Source organism: Polistes dominula, unplaced genomic scaffold (genome assembly GCF_049000335.1).
Source record: "Polistes dominula isolate Pdom_NZ unplaced genomic scaffold, Pdom_raw_medaka contig_27, whole genome shotgun sequence".
Taxonomy (NCBI): domain Eukaryota; kingdom Metazoa; phylum Arthropoda; class Insecta; order Hymenoptera; family Vespidae; genus Polistes; species Polistes dominula.
In genome coordinates, this window is record NW_028300906.1 from 3,967,605 (window position 1) to 3,992,127 (window position 24,523).

At 39.2% G+C, this 24,523-nt stretch overlaps 1 protein-coding gene and 1 long non-coding RNA gene across 2 annotated transcripts in view; one reads left to right on the plus strand and one right to left on the minus strand.

Moving 5' to 3' along the window:
• The window catches only part of LOC149033413 (uncharacterized), a 44,188-nt gene extending 37,706 nt beyond the window's left edge, over window positions 1-6,482 (minus strand). The window contains exon 1 of the long non-coding RNA XR_016178941.1: window positions 1-6,482. This exon is cut by the window's left edge and continues 22,605 nt beyond it. This is a non-coding gene — a long non-coding RNA (uncharacterized LOC149033413).
• The window catches only part of LOC107067582 (bruno 3), a 232,715-nt gene that overhangs the window by 93,477 nt on the left and 114,715 nt on the right, over window positions 1-24,523 (plus strand). The gene's annotated exons all lie outside the window — the stretch shown is intronic.

Sequence of the window (24,523 nt, forward strand, 5' to 3'; positions counted from 1 at the left end):
AGTCCTATCGTCAAGGAGCAAATTAAATAAGCGTACCGTGATATTCCAGGTTCGAACGTCATTTCACGGGAGCGAGATCATGTTGAGCTCCCAGAACGGCCAATCCCGACGGTCCATGCAAGCCTGTGGATACGAACGAGGCGAAGGTATCGCCATGTGAATATTCCATTTCGTGTTATACGCGATACGAGTAATTCGATTTAATGTCAAAATAATTTTCCTCACGCATGCTAGACAGACTTTGATGAAAAAGAAATAAAAAAAATAAATAAATTCAGAAAAAGAGAGAGACTTGTCTTTCAATTTGAAACTAAAAAAAAAATAAAAGAAAATTCTTCCAACAATACGAACAAGAATCGATCAGAGTCAATCGATGTAAATCAGAAAAAAAAAGAGAAAATAGCATTAATATATACCGAAGAAAATACTTTTATTTGTACGATTCGGTAAATGTAGGGAAGAAGTCGATAAGTGGGTGGATGTAGCAGGGGGGATGTGTGTGCGAATGAACAAATAACGCAAGTAATCGAAAAATAAGTATATACATACTATACTCGAGGTTCTTTGAACACCTCAGTAAGAATGTTGGTCTCTGGCGGCAAACATGAGATGTCTAAATCGAGATGTTGTTGCAGTCAGTTTCACATATACACAGAGGAAACGAGACGAGGGATACATACATAGACGACAGTGGTGGTAGCATAGTGCAACGAGATGGGGAGAATGTTTCCCGCGCGCGCGATAGCCGAGGGACGACGATTCTCCTTTCGCCGTCTCGAACTGAACGCTCTCGCCGCTCAATTTGTATGTTAATTCGTGAGTGTTTGCCGGGCAGCGGTCCGCTTAATAATGTCATGTTTATTCAGCGATGATATCGCTGTGGGCGGCGAGCCGTGCGATACACACAATCGGTGCCACTAGCTACTCTCTTTTTCTTTATTTCTATCTCTATCTCTCTATCTCTCTCTCTCTCTCTCTCTCTCTCTCTCTCTCTCCTTTAAACGCTCTTCTTTACTCCCTTGCTTCTCGCTTGTTGCGAAAAAGCTCCTATAATTATGTCTCTTTCGCTTTCTCGCACGCGACATTCTCGGACATTTCGTACAAAAATTGCCTCACATCTGCGTACTGGTGCTGGTACTTGTGCTGGTACTGGTACCGGTTCTCGTCCTCGTTTGCATAAACGTGAAAAGTAAAAGAGAAAAAAAGAGAGGAGAGAAAGTGCACCGTTCTACTACGCGGTCAAAGTGAGATAAAAGGTCACGCACTGAAAGGAAAAATAAAAGCACTTGGGAATAGGGTTGAACTAGCAGCCGCGCTATGCTCGTTGCTTGACAGAAACACAAGAATTAAATTTATCTAATTGCACAACTTCGCACTTTTATCGAGCATCTTTACAATGCCTCGTTGTATTCTTCATTAAGTACCTTCTTTGCTAATTAAATAATATATACATATATATACTTAACAAAAAATGGTTCCAGCAAACCCTAACGAATACCTGATCATCCTATTTCAACAAAAATTAAGGATTCGCGAAGAGGTTAGAGTGTTTAGATGAGGAGAGAGAGAAATATAAAACTGTGCACGATTTGCCATTCTCAAATCAATAGGTCGATGATTACCCTGAAATCGTAGCCTGAGGCAAACACGCATAGAAATAGAGAGAAAAAGAGAGAGAAACGAAGCAGCAAGAGCGTCTCTCCCACAAACAACAATCCGGTGCGCGCGTTCAAGCAATCCCAAAGCGTTCCGCTCCCTTTTTTATGCCGAAGCGTAAACCCTCCTGATCTAGAGTAGAGCCAATGAACTCGATCTGGCGCATCAGTCCTACCAATCTACTTCCCCCGCGGCTATCAAAGCAGTGGTAGCAGCAACAGCAGCAGCAGCATCCACTTTCACCGGCCGTTTCGTACATCGCGTACATATCTATATATGGGTATACATATATATATTTGTGTGTGTACTTATACATATACCTATCCATATATGAGGGTGGTAGGTACTCGAGCGAGTAGAATTACTCGACTGACGCATTGGGCTTCAGCTACCAGCATCAGGCTTCGTTCATTCGTCCTCGTCCGCAGAACCACCCTCTATCCTTTTCCACTCTCTCTCTCTCTCTCTCATCTACGAACCTTCTCCTATCCATTCCGGAACTATACACTTCCTAACTCTCTCTCTTTCTCTCTCTCTCTCTCTTTCTCTCTCTCTCTTTCTCTCTCTCTCTCTCTATCTCTTCCTTCTTGATCTTCTACCTGTTTATATACACTTTATAAATATTTCTATCACTCGGACCAACTGTTTGTTCCCAACTGTTTCACCCTTTTTTGGTACAAGTGTTCTTTTTTATTTACTGTAGGCATTTGTAGGCATTTTTTTGTAGGAAATAGAAATGATTTAAAACCATGTTCCAGAGAGAGAGAGAGAGAGAGAGAGAGAGAGAGAGAAAGAGCAATTTGACTTTTTCGCGATCATCCCCAACCGCATCGCGCACTTTTTGTCTCTAGTTTAAACTTTTTCATGCGTCACGTGAAAAATGCGAGTTGGTCGCTTAGTGTTAGCTACTATTCGTCAAACGGCTGTTATCGTTCGACGCCACGATCCGTGTTTCCATTTAATTTTTGTTTTTCAAAATTGTCGTCACTTTGATTTTTTACTAGCTGGATCTTCCTGTATCGTCGGAAATTTTATCTCTCCGCGACTAAATATCGATGAAAGAATCTAGTCAAACTCTGACGTGTTTGTAAATGAAATATTTTATACGTGTACATGTATTGTAAAGTAAATATGTATTACCAAAAAAAAGAAAACCGATGAGGATTAAAAATTGTAAATCCGATAAATCGGCTAACGATTGATATAGTGTTAAAAAATGTATTTCTTTCTTTTTTGTCATTGTATTGCAAGCAGAACAAGAGATTAAAAGCAAGGCTGGAAAGCAATTTTGCATTGGGGGTGCATTGAAGTTACTATCGACAATGTACCGTGTGGCGATACCATCTATTAAAGTAAAGGATGCAATAAAAGAGAACATTAGAGAGAGAGAGAGAGAGAGAGTTTTCTTGGACAATGAACAAAAGTGCCCTAGAAGGGCCTGTGATTTCTCAATCGATATTCGATATATATATATAAATATATATAGTATATACACTCTTATGTACGATTTGACACTAACGAGCGGAAGACGACCCTCCTTAGAACGACGTTCAATGATCGGCCATGAAACGGAACGCTGACGTTTTGCTCTGTGTAACGAGACACTCTGATTTATCCTATAGTGAATCAGCTAAAAAAGCTTGGAAGGAAGGAAAGAAGGAAGGAACTTTGACGACGTAAAGTAGCGTTTTTCTATTCCTCTAATGCTTTTCTCGAAGATAAGTATATAGAACACAGCGTTTGTATGCTTTATTCAGATTTCTATAGAAGAAGTAGGATGAATATAAAAGCAGTAATTCGTTAATTAACTATTATTATCATTTTTTAAATTTGTTAACAATAAACTGTCTTTCGAGCCTCGTACAATTCTATAACAAATACATAGATACTTACATCGAAATAATGAAAATGACAATAAATGATATCAATGGGATATTCTTATTCAGGTCTCGTCTTTCATCATTATATATCTACTTAAAAAATATCAATGATGTTGCATTAACTAGAAGACGAGGACAGATACGCAATTCTCTTTATTATTGTTGAATGTACTACTGGTACGTTTCCCTGGAGTCTTTAATTAGTCCGTGACAATAAATATCGGATCGTCTTAACAACGGTGGAACGGTCGCGAAACGATTTCGTCTCTCTCTCATGCACAACCGCGTCCATCGCTATACTCAGTAGGTATACCTTGAATACGGTATATTGATATTCTATCTCTCTCTCTCTCTCTCTCTTTCGGTCGTTATAAGTTCACGAAGGAGATTCGAGTTAATTAGCGAGAACCTTGTCGTCAGCTAGTAACTACCTCTCCCCTCGGATCTTCGTTTTGCGAGGTGGAAGAACGAAAGGACGAGACTAGTACTACTCCTGCTGCTACGACTACTACTACTATTACTATTATTACTACCACTACTACTACTACTACTACTACTACTACTACTACTACTACTCGTTAGTTGTTAGATAAGAAAGGACGCCTTTGTCTCGTACTTTCCTTTCTCTCCAATTTTTCCTTCTCCTTCCTGTTCTCCTTTCCTCGTTATGTCACGTTAAGCCGGAAACGTTAATCGTCACGTTTCAATTGGTCTATAATCGATCGTCTTCTCTACCTCGTTTCATTTCCTTCAGGGTTATTCGATAGCATCTTATATATTTCTTATCGTTAATATCCCCGATATCTAACCATTCTTTTTAAGAAGCTAACTAACTCTTCTTCGATTTGGAACGGCTTACGATGTATTATCCACAGGGTTTCATTCGTTAAAGTAACTTTACTCGGGATCTTTCATAGGGCGTGAGAAAGATATAGAGAGAAAGAGATGAGTATCATCTATTCGTCTTCCTTTTATCCTCTTCTTTCAGGATCCACGCACCCGACGCTTATGTCATTCACTTCTTTCTCTCTTCTCCCCTTACTCTCTCTCTCTCTCTCTTTCTTTCTATTTCGATTCTTCCAAAGAAGAAAAAGAAGAAAAAGACTGAATCTCGAAGCGAGAAATTCTTGATTAGTTCGCTCATCCTCCTCTTCTTCTTGGTTGGTATCAGCAACTATAGTTGGTGTGCCCTCTTTCTCTTCCAAAGATACGATCTTCTGAATTTCTGAAGTATCATGTTTCCTCTCGTTCAACGAGAGAACTTCCACCCCCGTTAGAGTCGATCCTTTGATTTTAGTGGAACCTTTCAAAGCTACTACTTCGCGACACGACAACTACGTTGAATTTAGCGCTCACGCACATATCTTAAGTCAAGGACTACTACTATTTCATCATTATATATATATATATGTACTTATACATACGCACACAAATATATGTGTATACTTACGCGTATACACCCTGTACCGGCTTAATTACTTTTCGCGATCTATCGGATAGAAGGACTTAAGTTCAATCGCGAAGTAATGTTTTAGAGTTAACGCGTCTTCGACGCATCACCGTACCTACAAGTTAATGTAATTAACGCTAATAGAGAGAAGAGAATAAAGGAGAGAGAGAGAGGGAGAGAGATTCGGGAAAGTAAATTGAAAGACTTTATCTTGGATTTCTCCTTATTGAATAATTGGAAAGTTTTAATTAGACATTTTTAGTTGCCTGCTTTGGAATGATTAAGCCGAGCGAGAGAAAAATCTTTGTCTAGTTCTTTTTCTTATCATTACTATGATATCTCTTTTAAGAAAGATTATTCGTGTCATGAGCTCTGAGGTCACACAGGTAAATCTCTTTCTTTCTTTCTCTTTCTCATCGAAGAATTTTCGTTTTAACGTACGAACGATACAGGAGATTAAGTCGAAAGAGTTATTTCGTTTTCATCTCGCGATCCTGCTGGATTTAATGCCGGAGTGATATTCAACCAGTCTCTCTCTCTCTCTCTCTCTCTCTCTTTCTCTCTCTTACCGGCTTTGAAAGTACTTGCTGAAAGGACTCTGCTTTTTCTTTGGATGAAGTGGTCAAGAAGAAGAAATGGAAGAAGAAAAAGTATGGGACGACTTTAAGAATGATTTTTATCTCTCTTTCCTTTCTCACAGTTGAAAGATTCTTTTCTATAGAAATATATGATTTTAAACTTGGACTCTAAAGCACGCATGAATTTTCATTGAAAGAATTGAAAGATGGAGGGAAACCTCACTAGATGTATTTTTAAATGCAGGAATATGATCAGGATGTATCAAGTTCTTTTTTTCACTCAATCATTTCAATTATATGATAGGTCTCTCTCTCTCTCTCCGTGAAAATTTGCAAATATACACTCACGTATAAAATCGAAGATGGATATGGGTAGAGGTTAGGCGAGAGATGTAAGGAGGAGGATTAGGTAGATGGGGAAAAGTTTGAAGAGTATGGTCGATTGGAGAAAAACATTAGTTCTTGAAAAGCTCGATCTAGATATAAGTTGGACATTGCTGGTTTGCGTAGAACAGTTGCTAGGTGAAGAAACCGCATAAGCTAAACCGTTGCTACAAATTACACCTTTACTTCTCTCTCTCATTTTTCTTTTGTCCAATCACTAACCCTTATTCTTATCCGGTTGAGATTTGAATGGAATCAGCGATAGCTGATGGGTGATGTCGCTGAGAGTCAAACTGGTAAACACGTCTGCGAGCCTTTATCGAATGCGCGCGCCTACCTGCCGACAGTCGAATGCCAACACTCGACACTCGTAGTGTGCCAGGAACGACTAGAAGCAGGACGACGAAGACGACAACGACAACAACGACGTGTATTGTGCGTCGAAAGATGAGGGTGCCGGCAGGCAAAAAGCTTATATCAACCCAAAACCCATATCCAAGATTAGAAAACGTATACACACCATCTTGCCATATTACGTGAGTAACGACCATAATCACAACTTTATAACACGATAATCTCGGAAAGCTTTTAGGAAATAAGGAAACGTCTTTTATAGCGTCGATGAAAATTTTAACTTAAACGAAGTTCTCCTTTTTTTTCTTTTTTTTACTGAGATTGATCGATCTAACTGTTTCTTTTCTTTTTAATATCATCTCGTTGATATACGATGATGATCAAAACAAGACGAGAAGATTGGAATCAAAGCAAAAGGATATCTAATCGAGTACAAAGTAAGCGAGCTAATTTACGTGGAGTGTGCTCTTACTCCGCGAAACTTCCCATACGGAAAGATACTTCGTCGTTCGAGAAGTTACTCGCAGATGTTACCAGCTATGCTGCGATGCTACGTTACAGAAGTGTGAAAGTAGATATGCTTGTGTATATGTGTGCGTGCGAAAGATGAAGAAAGAGAAAGTCCCACGATCTCATTTCTGTCATCTCTATCTTACTTAAATACCCTCTTATACGAGGTAACATCGAACAGCAACGTTAAAGGTACCCAGGAACTACGTTTCGTCTTGCTACACATTCCCCATCTGTTACGTTCTCTTTCCAACCTCAAATCTCTTCCAACTATCGTAGTAACTAGCAGTGCCTGTAATAGCATCTATAATCGTGCTTCCAAGCTATAGTGACGTCTTTCGAAACCCAATTGAGGGGCTGACTCGCGTCTAATAGGGCTTCGATATTACAGGGGGTGGAACCTAACCCAGCTACACTCTAGCTGCACTGATTTCGATAATAACAATAGCACTATGCAATGTATAATAATTCTATGAAAATTCGCAAGAATATTTCTCTCTTTGTACAATTCGAATACAGAGAATATCTGCTTGTTTTTTATTAAAATACGTGCTATATAAAATTTTGGATTTTTTAGAAAACGTTCAAAATTTATTTCAAGCGTCGACGAATAGAATATTGTAAAAACGAGCTAAACATATTTACCGATTAAAAGAAGATAGGAAATAGGAGGAGTTAGGAGAAGGAGATTCCGGCTTTCTCTCAGTTTAACATCTCGAGCAATAGCATCGGTAGGGCTACGCATTCGACGCGCAACATGTACTTAACACTCGTTTTCGAGTGGGCTTCCAGCCGCTAACTCCATCTCCCATGTTCTCTCTTTACATTCGTGAAACACAGTAAACCTTCCCTCGAAGCTTCCCTCCAACCCTATAATACCAAGCGATCTCTAGCCCATCGCCAAAGCCAAACCGTGGCAACAAACATCCGAGCGTGCGAGAGCGCTCTCCCTCCCTCTCACCGACTCCTAAACAATAAACTATTTCCCTCGTGTACTCTGCTAGTTCGACTTCGTGTTTATCTGGGACGCGCAGCCTCTTCATTACTCGTCGAGGTGCTTCGCATCGAAGTTTCCAATATTTCGAGGAGCCATCGAAAGCAGCAGCAGCAACGTTGTCTCTCTCCCTCTCTCTCTCTCTCTCTCTCTCTCTCTCCTTCCCTCTCTTCAACATCCTATCAGACGCGTATATTCAGTGGAATCTGTGAAATTTCCAATATACAATTTAATACGACCCTTTTTGATGATTGACGTTTCATTTATATGCTTTAATACTTTATAAATATATTTCATGAAAATTTGCAAAATCTAGGAATTAGTATGAATCAACATCAACATCAGGGACTATTTGTGAGATCGTTGGATTATTATGATAACAATTAGCATGGTAGGACACTAACATTGTATGATAATAGAGCTCCCACGCTATTACGATTAGAATATTGCTATTTCGACAATAACATGTATTAGTCTGAAATGTGTTAATAAGCGAGAGACTCGGAACTTCTGTTACAACGTGCTTGCATTTTCATCGTGGAAGAGGATGTACCGGCTATAGTAGCGTACTTCAAGTATCATCGGATTAACTTTGTTTTACTGAAATAATGAAATTATTTGATCGAAAGTTCAAAAATTTTACACAGTTATTATCGCGTTAGAGAACTATTTCTACAATCTCTCCCTTTCTCTTTCTCGTATATTTCTATATTGTTTAACAATATTAGCTTACTTCTCTCGAATAATATAATATATCACTCGTTAAATTGTTGCCTTTATATTTCAGTGAGAGAGTATGTTGAACAAATACGAGTTGCTATAAACGTTGAGAAAGTTGTCCACGTTGAGACTTTTGACCACTGAAATATTTCACGAACTGCGGATCAATATTTTGTGGTAATATTTGTTTTCTCTGTATCGTGTTTTCTTTTTCTTCATAGGTAACTTCATTCAGTTATCGTAGATACTAAGGCAAAGATGGGTAGGGAAGAAGAGAAGAGAAGGGAAAAGAAGGGAAAGGAATAGTCTCAGAGTTGTAACGTTCGCAGTGACCCAAGTTCATTAATTACACCTACCTGCAAGAATTTCACACACGTTTCCAGAATACATTCCGTGACTGACCGACCACTTCATCCATTACCCTTCCTGGACAAATTTGTTTTCCGATACACAAACGTAGATACGTTGCAGAACGAAACTACACGTTCTCTCTTGATTTCATCCGCAAAATTTACGAAGGGCCAATCTCGAAAGCTTCCATGCATGCTACATATGACTAACAAATTTATAATCACGGGCGTTGTCTTCGAGATTCTCGAGTCATTAAAATGTTGTTCCTTATAAATTAGGATAGATATGCAAATATGTTTTACATTCGTGCATAAAGTTTGCGCATATACTTTGATAATAATGTAATTAAAGAAATAAACCTTTTATTTTACAGATACATCTAACAATAACTATAACAATATAAAGGAACTACTCTAGAAGTACAAACGATTGCGCGATATAACTAGCATCTCTTTTGAGGATAGGCTGTGTATTGAACAACGTAGCTAACTACGATCACAGTCCAATTCGGTTGCGTGAAGTTCGAGTTTCCATTATCGTCTTGATAGCTGCGTCCTCCAACTCCACTTTCCTTCCACCAGCACCACCCTCATCTTTGTCGGGTCGGTTCTATGACGCTGCGGGAGCATGAAGCCGCGAAGGAAGTTATAAGCGACTGTAACTTTCGTTGAAAACCGTAATGATTATACGCCGTAACGCGGCTGTTTCGACTAAAACCTTTGCAGGCGGATAGACGGAATTCAATGAGGAAGGAGGGGTTAGAAACGCGTGCGGACTATGAGAGAAAAGAGAAGATTAAGAAGAAGAAGAAGAAGAAATAGAAGGGATAAAATGGAAGCCATTAACCGAATACACTGTCTTTGGAATATAACGCGCGTGATTATTAAGTGAGAATGGTCTTAGACGATTACGCAGTTTCTACTATAATGATCGCCCGAATGGGTCTTCGTTAACACTCGCATCTGCTTGCAATCCTCTTACCTTTCCCATTTCTTCTCCTTCCACGAAACACGCACGAGACTAGCGTAAGACGCGTTACCGGAACTTTCCTTTCCATGTCTTGCTGTTCCTCTAAAGGTAGCAGAGACTTGCTCCTATGAATGTTTAAAGCGGCTCTCTTCAGCAGCGAATGGCGACGACGGCAGCTGAAGGGATCACCGGTAACGGGATTAGTGCGTTAGCGTGAACAAGCAAGCAAGCAACCTTTTCAACTTAGACCCAGGTTTAATGCCTTGATGTATTATCTATCTTTTTCTCTCTATTTCTTATTCCCTTATTCTCCTCCTTCTTCTTCTACTTCTTCTTCTTCTTAGATAACAGAAAAATCGATAAAGGAGTACGCGTTTGTCCTTCATTGTTCTATCCTTCTCTCCTTTATATTCTATGTCTATGTTGTCATGTCGTAACGTTGCGCAAAATGGATTCTCATAGTTGAGATTAGGGTTTGATTTTTATTCGCGAAACTAGAAATTATTTCAAGTATTTTCAACAATTTCTAATCACGTATAAATGTGAAATTGTTTAATTACTAGGTACACAATTATTTGCTGTGCTCGCTAGTATCATCGGTGCCATTAAGAAATAGTTTCTATCAGAGTGTATTTAAGCTGGCTCCGGATAATAGGTACGAACGAAACATTTGCATACGGAACTAACTTTGCTTTACCAAGGCACTTTAACGGTATGCCACTTATGCATCACACGGCCTCCATCTTACAAAGCGATCCCTTGAGATTTGCAGAACCTCGTGTGCGCTTTGCTTCGGTCCTAGAATTTCAAAGAACGTTCTGCCTCGAGTTATTCTGCCTACATGTTGATCTTACTTGCGGTACACCTGTTGAACCGAGTCTCTGTCACCAGGAGAGAGATTATATCTTAACATCAATGTGTCTTAATTTTACTTATCTGAATTCAGCTAATAAATTAAGAAAGAGAACTACATATTTGACCGATTTGCAATAAATTGAAGGATATTCCATCGGGGCAGTGTTCATACATATTACGTCACTATCGCACCAAACGATTTTCCTTACAATGGCTTAGCGTTAAGCTCGAACATACTGATCGCAGAAACTCATTCTCTCTTTTTTTTTTTTGCAATTTCTTCATCGAACGATAATAGATTTCACTTACGCTAGAACGTTATCGTAAAGTAACGACAAGTCTTGCATTTTCCTCGTCGGAATAGCCTTGTAAAATTACTTATCTCATGAAATTACGAAAGATCTTTCTTTTCTCTTTGTAAATTCTTAAAATATCGATTTATCCTTGGACAATGAATAAACTCTCGTTGTTTTCAACGGTTGGATGATCTTTTTTAAAACAACGATCAACGATCTGAAATAAAATATTTGGCAATGTTTTTTTTTTTTTTTTACAAAAGCCATTGGTTTTTTCATTACTCCTGAATATTGCATCAATCGATAAGAATCTAATGGAGTTAAATACAAAATACTATTGATATTTTCGTAAAAGGTAGAGAGCGACGCCAACTGTTTCTAGTTGTACAGTTCACAATTTCGAAATTTAGTTCAAACTCGAGGCATGCTAGCCACTGCCAGGCTCACTGCAGCTAACTCAATCCACGGTGGTTTAGGAAGTTTAACCAGAGGCCATCAACGGCCTCGTCGAAACCCGTCGCTATGAGGCTGTCCGGAAAAGTCAACGTCTCTCTTTCTCTCTCTCGCTCTCTTTCCCTTACCCTCTATCTTTTTCTCTCTTTCTCTGTTTGCCTCTATTTCTCGCTGTTCTCGCTTTATGGTACGCTTTTCGAGGACGAAAACGAATTTTCAGAGGGAGGGATGTATGAAGGTTTGCAACGACTTTGTGAAAAAAAAAAAAAAAGAAAAAAGAACATGAAACAGAAACAAAAAAATGAAAAAAATAGAAAGGGAGAGAGAGAGAAAAGAAACAAAAAAAAACAAATTTCAAACTGGTAGTAAATGCACTCTCCTCGAAAAAGCTTACATACATATTTAAAACACTTCGTGATCGCGCGTGGAATAGATTCTGAAATTTATTCGAAACTTTTTTCCTTTTTTTCATTCTTTCTTTTTTTTTCTTTTTTCTTTTTTTTATTACACACACAAACATGTACGCGTGCACATGCATAGAAGAGAAGCTTCTTTCTCTCGAAATAAATTTTATCGATTTTCACGTAAACGGTGATGGGAGTAGCTCCTTATAAACCAATAAGACGTAGAAAGAAAGTAAGAAAAAGAAATAAAAGAGATAAAAGCGGAAAGAGTTACTAAAGCGAATCGAACCGAAAATCCGGGTAATGCGGCGGGTTCAAATGAAAATTGAAAAAGCAACCGACTTAAACCGCTGTTCGTAAACTCTCTCTCTCTCTCTCTCTCTCTCTCTCTCTCTCTCTCTCTCTCTCTTCTAGCAAGCAAGCAAGCAAGCAAGCGAGCAGCTCGTCTCATTTAGTGCCGCTCGTAAAGTTCCTCCCAGCATTTACTCCGCTCGCGCCTTAGAATTGTTCGCTTCTTCCTTTTTACTCTCTTTTCAAACAAATCGATTGGAAGAACTATTGTCTTTGAACGATAGTTTACATACCGATATCTACCTCGTATTATACTATCGTGAAAATTCATACTCAAATCTAAAACTAATCTAATAATTTATGCGCCCTTCCCCTCCCCTCCCCTCACCCCTTTATTTGAGAAAGTTTTTCTTCTTTTTAATCCGATATAGTCTTTGTTAGGAAAAATCGAAGAAAACTTAGAGAGGGAGGATGAGATAAGAAGGTAAAGTGTAGCGATTTCTTTATTACTTTCTGGATGAACTACAATACGAAATAGACTACTAGTAGAAGTAGTAGTAGTAGTAGTAGTATTCTATACAATAAAAGGGTGGCAGAAACTCTGAAGCAATTTTATCATGTCGTTGGACGATTCATATATCTGATACTCAACAGCGGACGCATACAAACGAGTTAACCGAGAGGAAGGTGAAAAAAGAATGAGAAAACAAATGAAATGAGAGATTAAACGAACTTTTCTAATAACGAATCTGTCTATAAGAAAAACAATATGATTGAACGATAATGACGACGTTTTAATGTACAAAAGAAACAGGTCAACTGTGAAAGTTGGAATTGGTGGGAGGGAAGAAAAAATTCAAGAAGAAAAAATATATTAATGAAACGAACGCAAAATGTTTTCAACTGTAGATAAAATATTCCGATTAGTAATTGGATATATTCTTTCTTGTTTTTTTTTCAAACATTTTGTTGAGAAGTGAACAAAATTGGATGAAAAGTATTTAAAGTGAAAGAGGATTGGTATAGTAATACTTAGTACCTTTTTATCAGTCACAGATCGTCATAGTTGCTATTGATAGAAAAGCATAGTAGATTCAGTCGAACGCGTTGTCCTATCCTCCCCTTAATCGTTGTATCAAAGGTGCAGCCGCAAAAGGAAATTTATCTGCCCTAGGTGATAAAGAGACGGACATGGTTGTCGGTAAAAGGGAAGAAGAGAACACGAAAGCAAGCAAGCAAGCAAGAGAAAGAGAAAGAGAAAGATAGTAGAACTGGTAAAAGAACTTTTTTCTACCCTCTCTTCTAACCTTCACCGAGAGTCGTTTGCGAGGCAATGCTTTCTTTGGCCTTTGCAAGAGAGAAGCCTGTCGGCAGTTTGTACACGTCCGTTCTATCCCTTATGGATACGTGACAGTATGTGTGTGTATGTGTTTGTGTGTGTCTATGCACGCGCGCGCGTGCTCTCTCTCAAAAGTGTACCCAACTATTTACTGTACGTCATACCTATTTCACGTTCCTGTATTCGCGGTCCTCTTTGAGGGAGCGTGTCGTTATAAAATAAGGCCGCCATAACCATTTCTCTCTCCCTTTTCTACCATAACCCACGTCTACACTTCTACCATATTCCATCTCCCACGTTCACAGTTTTCTCCTGCTCGTTGTCGTTATCATCCCCCTAGGCTTCATTTGCTTTCTTTCCTACCTAAAACTAACCTTTACTTTTTACTACTTGCGAATATACGAGAACATTATGATTTTCATAGATGCACCGATTCTTTCAAGAAATTCCTGACGTTCATTAGAAAGATGTATAATGCATGCGTTAAGTTCGATTGGATTTATTTTGTTACTTTAATCGTTAATTCATTACTTTCTTTTCTGACAAAAAAGCCAAGTGAATTGAATCTTTCCAAGACTGAAAATAAAACCAAAAGAAGAAGAAGAAGAAGTCGAGGGATCTAGGCGATCTTCTCGCGCTTCAGGTCGTTTAGTGAAATGCTGGAGAATCTTTAATTGAGGAACTCATCTTGGTATTTAAGTAAAGCGCTTTTTAAGTTGCCACAGCTCCTTTCGTGGCAACCTGTAGCTCCATCCTTCTCTCTTTCTCTTCTTCTTCTTCTCCTCTTTCTCTCTGTCTTTCTTCCTTTCTCTTGTCGGCCGAGCGTTGGCGTGTCTGTACTACTTGGGGAGATAGCAAGTGCCCCTCGAGCCTTCTCGCAACACGCAACACTCAACCTAATGAGAAAAGAGGCCTACCCCTGTAACTTAACCTCGAGCCTCTTCGAAATCATCTGAGCGTATAGTATCGATCTTTGTTTGAAACCTTTTTTAGAAATCAGTAAATACGGTTTCGTGTCATTTATCATTTTTCTTACTTTAATAGTTTATTCCTTTTCATGTATTCGATTACAGGACCACAAAAGATTCTACGAATGCGTTCGTCGAGGTAAATCGTCTCGTTGCTAAGTAACGAAGAGACAGTGGCGTCATTGAATCAAAGGTAAAATCAATTTGGGGGTTGACTGTGAAGGAACAGAGAATAGAAATAAAACAGGGAGTTGAAAGAATAGGAAAAATCGATTCGAGTTACAGAACACGTTCGTCAGAATCTCGTGATACTGCACGCAAGTGGAGAGTGGTTAATATTGATTAGTAATTACTGCACGTAGGATCAGAAGGTAGAGAACGGGTAGGCAGGATAGCTGCTTGATATATGGACCACTTGTTGGCGTCACGCGACCGTGCTCCGAATTCAAAACTGGAGCGAGAGAGAAAGAGAGAGAAAGAACAAGGGAATAGTATCTTTGCGTGGTGGATCCTCGCCAAATCTTAGTTACGATCGCCATCGGTGCTTCGCGACGGAAATAAAAAAGTCGCCTTCGGCATTTCAATTAGTTCCTTACGACGAAAACGCTCGCGTGCATCCACTCTGTTGAGGTAATGTGAATTTAAACGATCAACCGTGAGCCAATTCTCATTGTTTCATTCCTTTCTAATTCTATTATTTTCTCGTTAAGTATTAAGCTTTCGTTTTATGATCAGAAATATAAATGTCTTAGTTATTGCTAATTAACTAATTAAATCTTCTTATTTTTTAAACGAATCAAATTAGATTAGAGGTGCATATAACATAGATGATTATTGATCGTTATGGTAATGTTCTTACAGACGCTCATACTTTCAAAGAATTAGGCCACACGGTTTCCTAACGAGAATACAAATGAATATAAAATGTATAATACTTAATGTGAAAAGATCGAGAACGATGTAGCTAGTTTCAAGATACGGAGTTATAACTCATAATAATAAGTTATTCCATGCAAAAGAAGAAGAAGAAGAAGAAGAAGAAGAGGGGGAGGATCGAAGTAGAGAAAGGAACGATGACTCATTCTGTCGCGTGAAAGTAATTTATCAAGGGTTCCGTTGTTGGCATTACACAAGGATGAGAGAGTAACTGTTGAGTAAGAGAGAGGGAGAAAACAACTGTAGCAAAGAAACACTTTTCGAATGCAACAGGCGACACGAAACTAACTATGTACTTAAATAGGCCTACGACGAGGTATATACAAAATATATATATATATATATATATATATATAATACATAGGCGTACTACATGCGTCTTTCTCTGATTCTCTGATGTGTTCCTCTCATTCTTACTCCTTCTTCTTTTTCATTCTCGCCCGGGCTCGTACCGTGCTAGCTAGCAACTGGTGGTTGCACTGGCGTTCCGTGCCGACGAGACCACTTGCATCGTTTCGTTCCGTTTGTTCTCAAATAGAGAGAAAATCCGAGAGGATAAGCGTACGGCCTTGGCTACGGTCCAAGTCGCACCGTACCAACCGTTTCAGTAGTCGTCCTGTAACTCCTACCATACCCGTACCCCCATGAATTTGCGCTCCGCTAAGCGATCGAATCTTTCGCCTCACCTCCTTCATTCGTCTTCTCCAAATTCTTTTAGATCAAATAAAAAAGACCTCCTTTTGTCTCTCACTATTTCAAAGTCAAGTCGAAACTAACAGAGATCCTCGTAATCGGTCAAAGTTATTTTCAAAGTTTCGTCTGTAAGATATTTTCTGTTATATTATAGGTGTCTTGTTAAAGTTAGCTACGCCCAAGAGAACCCTGAGCTCCTTAGTGTTGTCTGGCTTATGGGTCGGACCATAACAGGCCATTCTATTTCGCTGAATATTTTTTAATTTGTATTGAAAATTTTATTTTACATTTTACGAGTAGTTTTGTGGTCTTCGCGATGACAGGTTATTCGTAAATAATTTCATATTCCGAGTAGAGGACGTTACGTTAACTTTTGTGTTCTTTCTTTGAAAATGTGAGAAGATACCGAAATACGACAATTCTCATGAGTGTTGTACATACAGTTTGGTCTACGAAAACATGGGAAAGGGGGAGAAGAGAAAAGGATAGGAATAGTAGGAAAGTGTCTCGAGCGTGTCATGGTTATGCCATGGAGTTGCGGCAAGAAAGAGGGGTGGGAGGATCTACTTATTCACGAGTCCCATGCCACCTCTTATTCTCGAAAAGGCTTGAAGGTGCACATGCATAAATGATGCGGATCTTCGAAAGGGCCGTCCCGTGGTCTGGGCCATGGCTGCCTCGTTCGATGGTAAGGGTGCACACTGAGGGCCGAATAAGGGCCACATCAATAATGCACAGACCGTAAGAACGCCCTAAACATCCACGATCAGCCATTACGATTCCCAGAGGATCCTAAATGGCGTATCAGTGTCCTACGATCCCTGATGCCCTGAGAAAGCCTCCTGAGCTTTTCTATCCGTTCTTACGGGTATTCCTGTCGTGAATCTTCCTACATGAGATTTTCGAAGCTACTTTTCTTACTATTCTCTCGCAAACCAACTTATTTCAAAGAAAATGAATTCCCATTTTCATAATGGACAACCGTATTTCGCCGAATTTCATTTTTCTTGCTTTACATAGATCAATAATATATCGTCGAGTGTTTCGGTTAGCCGAAGATTTGTCTTAATAATTAACATGAAACTTATACCAAGGAAAATTCTCTTCCTCGGAAAAGTAGTTTCATTTTATATTTTTTACGTTATCTTCTCGAGTTTTATCAAAGATATTCATTCTTATCGATTTATCTATCTCGAAAGTCTGCTGAATATTTATATCCACGAGTTAAACAGGTGTGCCAGGGGGTATTCATGAGAAGTTAGATGGTTATAAAATGGAAATGACAGGGAATGTGTTTTTCTTGTCGTCGTTTCGGCGCCCCACGTTTCTGCTGCTGTTTTCACTAAAGTAAATAAGAGTTTCTGTGCCGATTTATCGATCGTATATGTCGGTACCTGAAAGAGGTAAACATAACTTATCGCTGAAAAACTTGTTTACCATTCCGACACGGTACATAGAATTTTCTATAGATCTGACATATTATATATATATATATATATATATATATAACTCCTATTACAATCATACCATCCTCAGAAACCTTTAGAAAAAGATAATAATTTGGCTATTCGGTTGATTATTTATAACATCTAACGAGTATTTCATTAGATTTTGTTACTTTTACGAATCTCCGACAAACATCTTTCTTAATACTTTGTGGAACTCGATGAGAAGTAAGGAAAGGAGGGTTAAAAGAAGGGAGTGAGAATCTTTATTTACAGGATGGATTACACACAGGGACCACGACAGAGAGAAGTAAAAGGAAATACTGGCGTGTCTTCTTGCTTTTCCTAGCTACTTCTAACAGTTCTCGCTTAGATCTCTGTGTCTACCTTTCTGCTTAACCATTAAATTAAGCTTGCTTTTTCGTTAGGTATCCTCCTTTTCGTGTGACGTTAACTAAATTTGTCACCTCCCAACTGGCCTCAATTTTATTAGCGAACGAACCTTCCGATCCCTTTTCCAACTCCGGAAGTTTTGTCCGTCGCGTGGTAAATAAGCTTTAAATCACTTTCTACATTGTTCTTCCAACTTTATCTTCTACCAAAGTTCTTTTTGATAATCGTTGAAAATGTAGAATTTCTTTGGCATATAGTATCGCGAATTCATTAAAATTTGATAGAAAATAAGGAAGATCTATGAAAACAAAAAAGTTAAACAACAAATACACTTTTTAAATCCGCAAATATATTTGTTGTTTTCTTAAACAGTTTTTCCTTTTTGAGTGATCCATCAAGATACAGCCGTGAATCCTGAAAAGAAAATGACCAACGGTTTGAAGTTGGCTATAGAAGAGAAAAATCGCACGTCCGTTTGATAAATAGAAAAGCCTCTCGATATCGTTCGAAGGCCAACTGCAATTCCGCAGTGGCGTGTAAGCGAATTGAATCGCGAGAAGGAAAACCAATCAGAAACGCAGTCGCGGAAGGAAGGAAAAAAGGTAAATTGCTCGTTTAATCCAAACTGTCAAGAGAGAAAATTCTCCAAGACCGAACTTGACCCGTTTTCTTTTTTTTTTTTTCCAATTCATTTTTCTATTTGATTTTTATTTTTCTTCCACTTCTGGTTACACTCTGAAACGATCATTTCCTTTCGATTGCAGTTCGATCATTATTCTTCATAGACGCGAACTACTTTTTCCAAATACGACCTTAATGACACTTCATCGCATCACTTATAATAGAACTTAATTCTATTTCGTACTGTATGTATGATTCATCGGGTCATTTGATGTTTTCAATTTGTATAAAGTAATCGAACGAACTATTAATGTTTTCTTTTTTATATTTGCTCTTTCTGTGTGTCATATGTAACACTTAAAGTCAAAATGCATTTGATCTAATCGATCTTCGTAAGTTTTTACTGTCATCTTGACGCAAAAGTGGAATGTATTAAATATTAACAAGTTAAGTTTTCTTAGTGAACATTACGATGGACGAGGACACGATTACTCACGTCCGATTGAATTATTTATTGATCGATAAGCTGAATCCTGGCGAACCAAAATAGACCAGAAGAAAGAGAGAGAGAGAGAGAGAGAGAGAGAGAGAGAGAGACAGAACGCAGCCTGCAAAGAAGGGCTCCGTAGAAAGTTGCCGATGTCGGATTATTAAATTCCTTGAGAACCCATCGCGAATACCTATTCAGGAATCGATACATTCACTGAATATCTCAGACATGGAGAACACCCTCCGGCTAAGCGAAGGACCGAAGGACCGAAGAAAAGGATGGAAAGTAAAAAGAAGGATAATACTTTGCTTTTACCCGTGAGTAGCATGCTTTCTCACGTAGAAATGATCGAAATTTATCAACGATAAATTAGCATTTTAATGTACTCGATGGAGTAGACTGTTACTGCGTATCGCAACACAATAGACGCGAACGAGGATTGGTGTGTTGGAATTTATTTAAACAATTTTTTGTCTGCAAACTAATTTTGTATCATAAATGATAAAGCTCTGTTCGTCTTCTTAAAGAGATCAAAGGGAAAAATAAGCGTTCTACCTTTATCGAGGAGAATAAACCAGCGTATTCTTGTCAGTACTCATCAAGTACATAACAATTTCATTGAATTTATCAGGAAACGAGTTTCTTCGCTTTAATATCTTTCTCTCTCGGGCGAGTGAGTCTCGCAATATCACAATATTCCCAGGATTTATAGGTACCGCTTTTCCGTATCCAACACAACAAGGAGAGACGGAAGCAACGTTCTTGAAAAACTTCAAGAGGGATAAGAAATCGAAGAAAATGGAACTAGAAAGAATGAGAGATAGAGGAAGATAAAAAAGCCGCGTCGTTTTCCGTTCTTCGTTTCTTTGTTTGATCCTAACTCGATTACGCATAAAAAATAGAATAAATACAGCACAAGATGTTTGACAATGCAGAGAGATGCGAAGGAAACAGATTATCATGTCGACTCGGTGCACGGTCAGGATGGAATGAGAAACGGATAAGATATGAAGATGAAGAAATAAGAGGAGGAAAGAGAGGATGAGTTTCTCAAGGAAAGAAAAAGAAAGACTGGTAGACCCCGAGAGCTCGCAAGGTTCCTTCGGGGCAATAAGAAATATTGCTACTCCAAGTCGAGATGATGTCGAGCTTATTGCTGATTTCCTTGGAAGCAGGACACGAAGCAACGCCGTAGTAAAAAGAAAGACAAAAAATAGAAACAAACTTTACTTTTTCTTCTCCTCTTCGTTCCTCATTTTTTTCTTCTCCTTTACTCCCACACACACACAAGCACCCACGCATCATACTGAAAAGAGAGACACGTGTTCGTATTATTTTTCTCATTTTATTTCTTGTATTTTTCAACTACGTAAAAGATACGGGTCAGAAACATTCTCGGGTCGCGATCTGAAATGCTAACTCGTTTAGGTGAACTAACACGAGAGTGATATTTATATTGTACTCGAATCGTATCTCCATTTGAAATTGTCCAGAGTTAGCATGATTGTCCATGCTTGCGTTACGTACGTTAAAGATCACCATTTACGACCTCAGGAAAAGCTTCTGCGCGTTCGAGTGTCGTCGATAGAATGATCCCTCCGTGTAAAAAGAATCTTATCCCAGTGTTTTCCGAACGTGTCTCCCGAGGTTATTTTCGATTCCTCTTATAAACGACCCTTACCCTTAGGAGGATGTACTTTTTCTCAGAAAGAAATTACAGAGTTTATCGAAACATTTTCAACGACGAGATATAAAAAAGATAATAACTCGATGATATTTTAGATACGCCCTGTAACCCAAGCTGAAGTGCACGCTGCAACGAAAGTAAATAACGAAATAAGAGGAGAAATAGATGCAACTATGACAGGAAGAAAAGTTTTCGTTCTCTAGGAGGTTAAGAGGGTAAGCGGAAAATGGTGAAGGAGGAAAAGAAGGAGGAGGAGGAGGAGGAGGAGGAGGAGGAAGGTCGCTTGGGATCAGCCTCGACTTGGAACTGTCGCGTTAAGAAGAAAGTAAGGAGAAAAGTTTAGATGTTGGGAGTCGGAAAATCAAAAAGCCGCGAGGGAAAAAGGTGTTGGAAAGGAGAGATCGTCGTAACGAACTTCGCTAAAGGGATTAACGACCTAAAATCCTTCTTCACCGTCGCTCCCTTGGCAGGTCTAGCTAGTCGTAGGGTTAAGGTTTAATTACACGGCTTAATTCCCTTAAGCCCAACGATCCACGGATGGATTGATGAAATTTCGTCCGCACGTTGGCCTAAGTTCTGGAAACACACGTACTTAATACATATATATGTTTTCTCTCTCTCTCTCTCTCCCACCCTGTTCATACAAACGTATATGTACGTCAGGATCTTTCATAGAACGGTGTGCGCCCATACCCCGGATGATAGGGAGCACAATAGACGGGAAATAGGCCGCTTAAATATTTCATTCGAAAGGAATCCTTCACGAGTCTACCTGTTACCTTGTATTCTCTAAGTCGTATAATCGAATCCTCTTCTAATCGAACAACGTCCTGAGCTCTTATAAAATATGCATTTCCAATTTGTGCTTAACACGATGACACGCATTCACGAGTTGACACATGGATTATCAATGAAATCCCTTTCTTCAAAATCTCACGCAAATATTAAAGCAGATAGGTACGAATGCCTCGGAATGTCTAGAATCGAGAAAAGCTAGCACCCGGTTCGATAATATAATAACGATAATAAAAAAAAGTATATATTATAAGGAAAAAAAAAAACTCGTAATTCTAGGTTGAATCCATAATGTTACGCATTGTCGTGCAAATAGGTTCGACGTACGCTCATCAAATGCACGCCTCATTATCGTGTTCACAGCCGATTACGTCGAACCAAAGCTTCAGTGGGCTCGACGTTGCCACGCATATGATGTAATCGAGTTTCTAACCGATCGTGACATTCGTTTGGGGGTCCCACGCGTTGAAGGTAAAGCGCGAATTAAGTTCGATTCTTCCACTCGTGGGAATTGTCGACGACCAAAATCATTCGAAAACTCGAAGATTTCTCTCTCTCTCTCTCTCTCTCTCTCTCTCTCTTTCGTTACGTTATAGAAGCATCGATGTTGCAAAGCCTTTCTACGTCAGGTACAGACTTGATTGTGGCATTTACGCGCGATTACCTTCTCCGAAACTCTCTCAGCGTATCGACTTTGAAGCAGAGAGGTGTGGTGGTGGTGGTGGTCGGTGCGTAAGTTGCAAATGATGGCCAAGTTCTCGCAACAATAATGGAATCGAGACTTTAATCATGCTCGCTTGCTTATGGTGGCTTCGTATACTCGGACTAAGGTCGCCATAAAGGCAAGTCGCGAGATGCGTTCTATTAAAACTTAAAATTAATTTCTCGTGCGAGGCTGATGACGCGCGGCGGCATCAACAACCCTCCCCACACCGCTTCAACTTTGAATCCAATCCAACTACACAAATTCTCTTTAAAGCCTAGACGTCTCTCGTTGTGGCTGGAGGACAGCCGAGAAAAGAGAAAGAAAAGAGGGGAGAGAGCATCGCGTCCTCCGCGAGTTTAAAGCATGGCCGTGATGTCTATTCCATACGTAAGAGGGTTGTAACAATGCAATTAAGCGTCGCATAAGCCGTCGACGAAATTACGCTTTAATCCGTGGTATACTGCGAGCGACAACGACGCGTGGTTTTCCCTTTCCACAAACCATCCAACAACCCCCACTTTTCTCTTCTTTTTCTCTCTTTCCCGGTCCGTCTCTTTATCACACTTTTCAATCTTTATCTTTTTCTTTCGTATTCTTTTTCCTCCAAACAGCGTACACCTTTCGCATTAGCAGTTTCACCAATTCCATGGACCAGTCGCGGAATCGAGTAATACCATAACAAAGCTAACTCCATTCGTCGTTACAAGCAAGCCGCGAACGCGGGTCCCTTCCCTGATTTCGCTTCGGGCTTTGCGAGGAAAAAGGGAACAAATGCGCCCGCGCATCTTCCTCGTTTCCAGAACGGCCATGAGAGACGAGGAAGATTGAGTTTTAGGAAGGTTTGTATTCTGTTTTAAAAGTACAGAGATATGTAACTCGAGAAATAATTGGATTAGTTTGATGGTCAGTATTTTATTGAAATAATGATTGATTTACTGTGCTAGGTAACAAGCATCTATTTTGAGAACTCAATTATACACGATATTATATATCACATCTATCACAAATAGATAGATAGATTTATCTATAAGCATAGGTTCTACAACATTACGGATAGTTCGTTCACTCATCGAAAAGCAGCAATATCTTCCCTTATAGTTGTTAGTTAATGAGCCGCTCTTCGACGCATTTAATGGTACGAACGGAAGCGGAGAATAATTTCAAATCGGCCGTATTCGCAATTAGTTACATGGTTGCGTTTTACTGCTGTATGTAATAACCGGAGCAGACCTGTACGCAGCAGTGGCACCCTAATGGCGCGATATAAATGGTGGCCAACGATATAATCGTATGCGAACCTACCTGGAGAGAGAGACAGAGTTATTCGCTTACGTACACAAATATATAGATACCAAGCTGTATGTGTACATATGTACATATCATGTAGCAACACGGCACTTTCAGCATATTTGCGACCACACGCTACATTTCTACGAGTTGGCTAGCTTCTATATATCCGATATATGATAGTTCTCCATGTATATATATATATATATATATATATATATATATATATATATATATATATGCTTGTATGCATTGGCAAGGTAACAAACGAACAAGCTGCAGGTAAAACGTGCTACGAACCCACGGGTTGCGAGAACCAACCGAATGAATAATAGTCCGGGCGTGCTGCAAGTTCGCGGCCACGCAATACGTTACACCTCTGACAAATTGGAAGATAATCCGCGACATTCGCACGCGACGCTCTCGCCCAAGTGAACCTGCAGATCCAAACGTATTTCTCTATTCACATTTATAGGTATCCCCCTACGTATACGGTATCTGAGTATCTATCGAGGTCGATGGATTATTTCGTTACTTCTCTCAATAGACCCAATCGACGACAATGGTCAAAGAAAATAAGCTACTTTCTTGCGGTATGATATTCCACCATCACCACCCATAACCTCGATATGGGCTGGCTTTCGACTTTTGCTTCCAGTGCGACTAGATGTTATTTTGTATATTCCTGAGTGATGGTCGAGAGAAACTTCTCATGTGCAAAGGGTTAATAAAAGACTGAAAACTCTTTTCTGTACGTCGAATTAAGACTTGACTGTCGTAAAATAATTTAACGATTCGGAGGAGACAAAAGAAATTAATATCTAATGAAGGTTCTCTGATTAAAAAAGAAAGAAAAAGATTGTCGAAGAAGAGGAAGACAGTGGAGAATATCCGTGGTGGAAAGCAGGCAACATCCGACTCATTTTAATACATTTTCCAGTAATTTATTTCCTCTGTCTCGTTCTCACGGTTTCCGAGTGTTCGAGAACGTTGACATCAAGTTTCTGCTTTAAAAGTC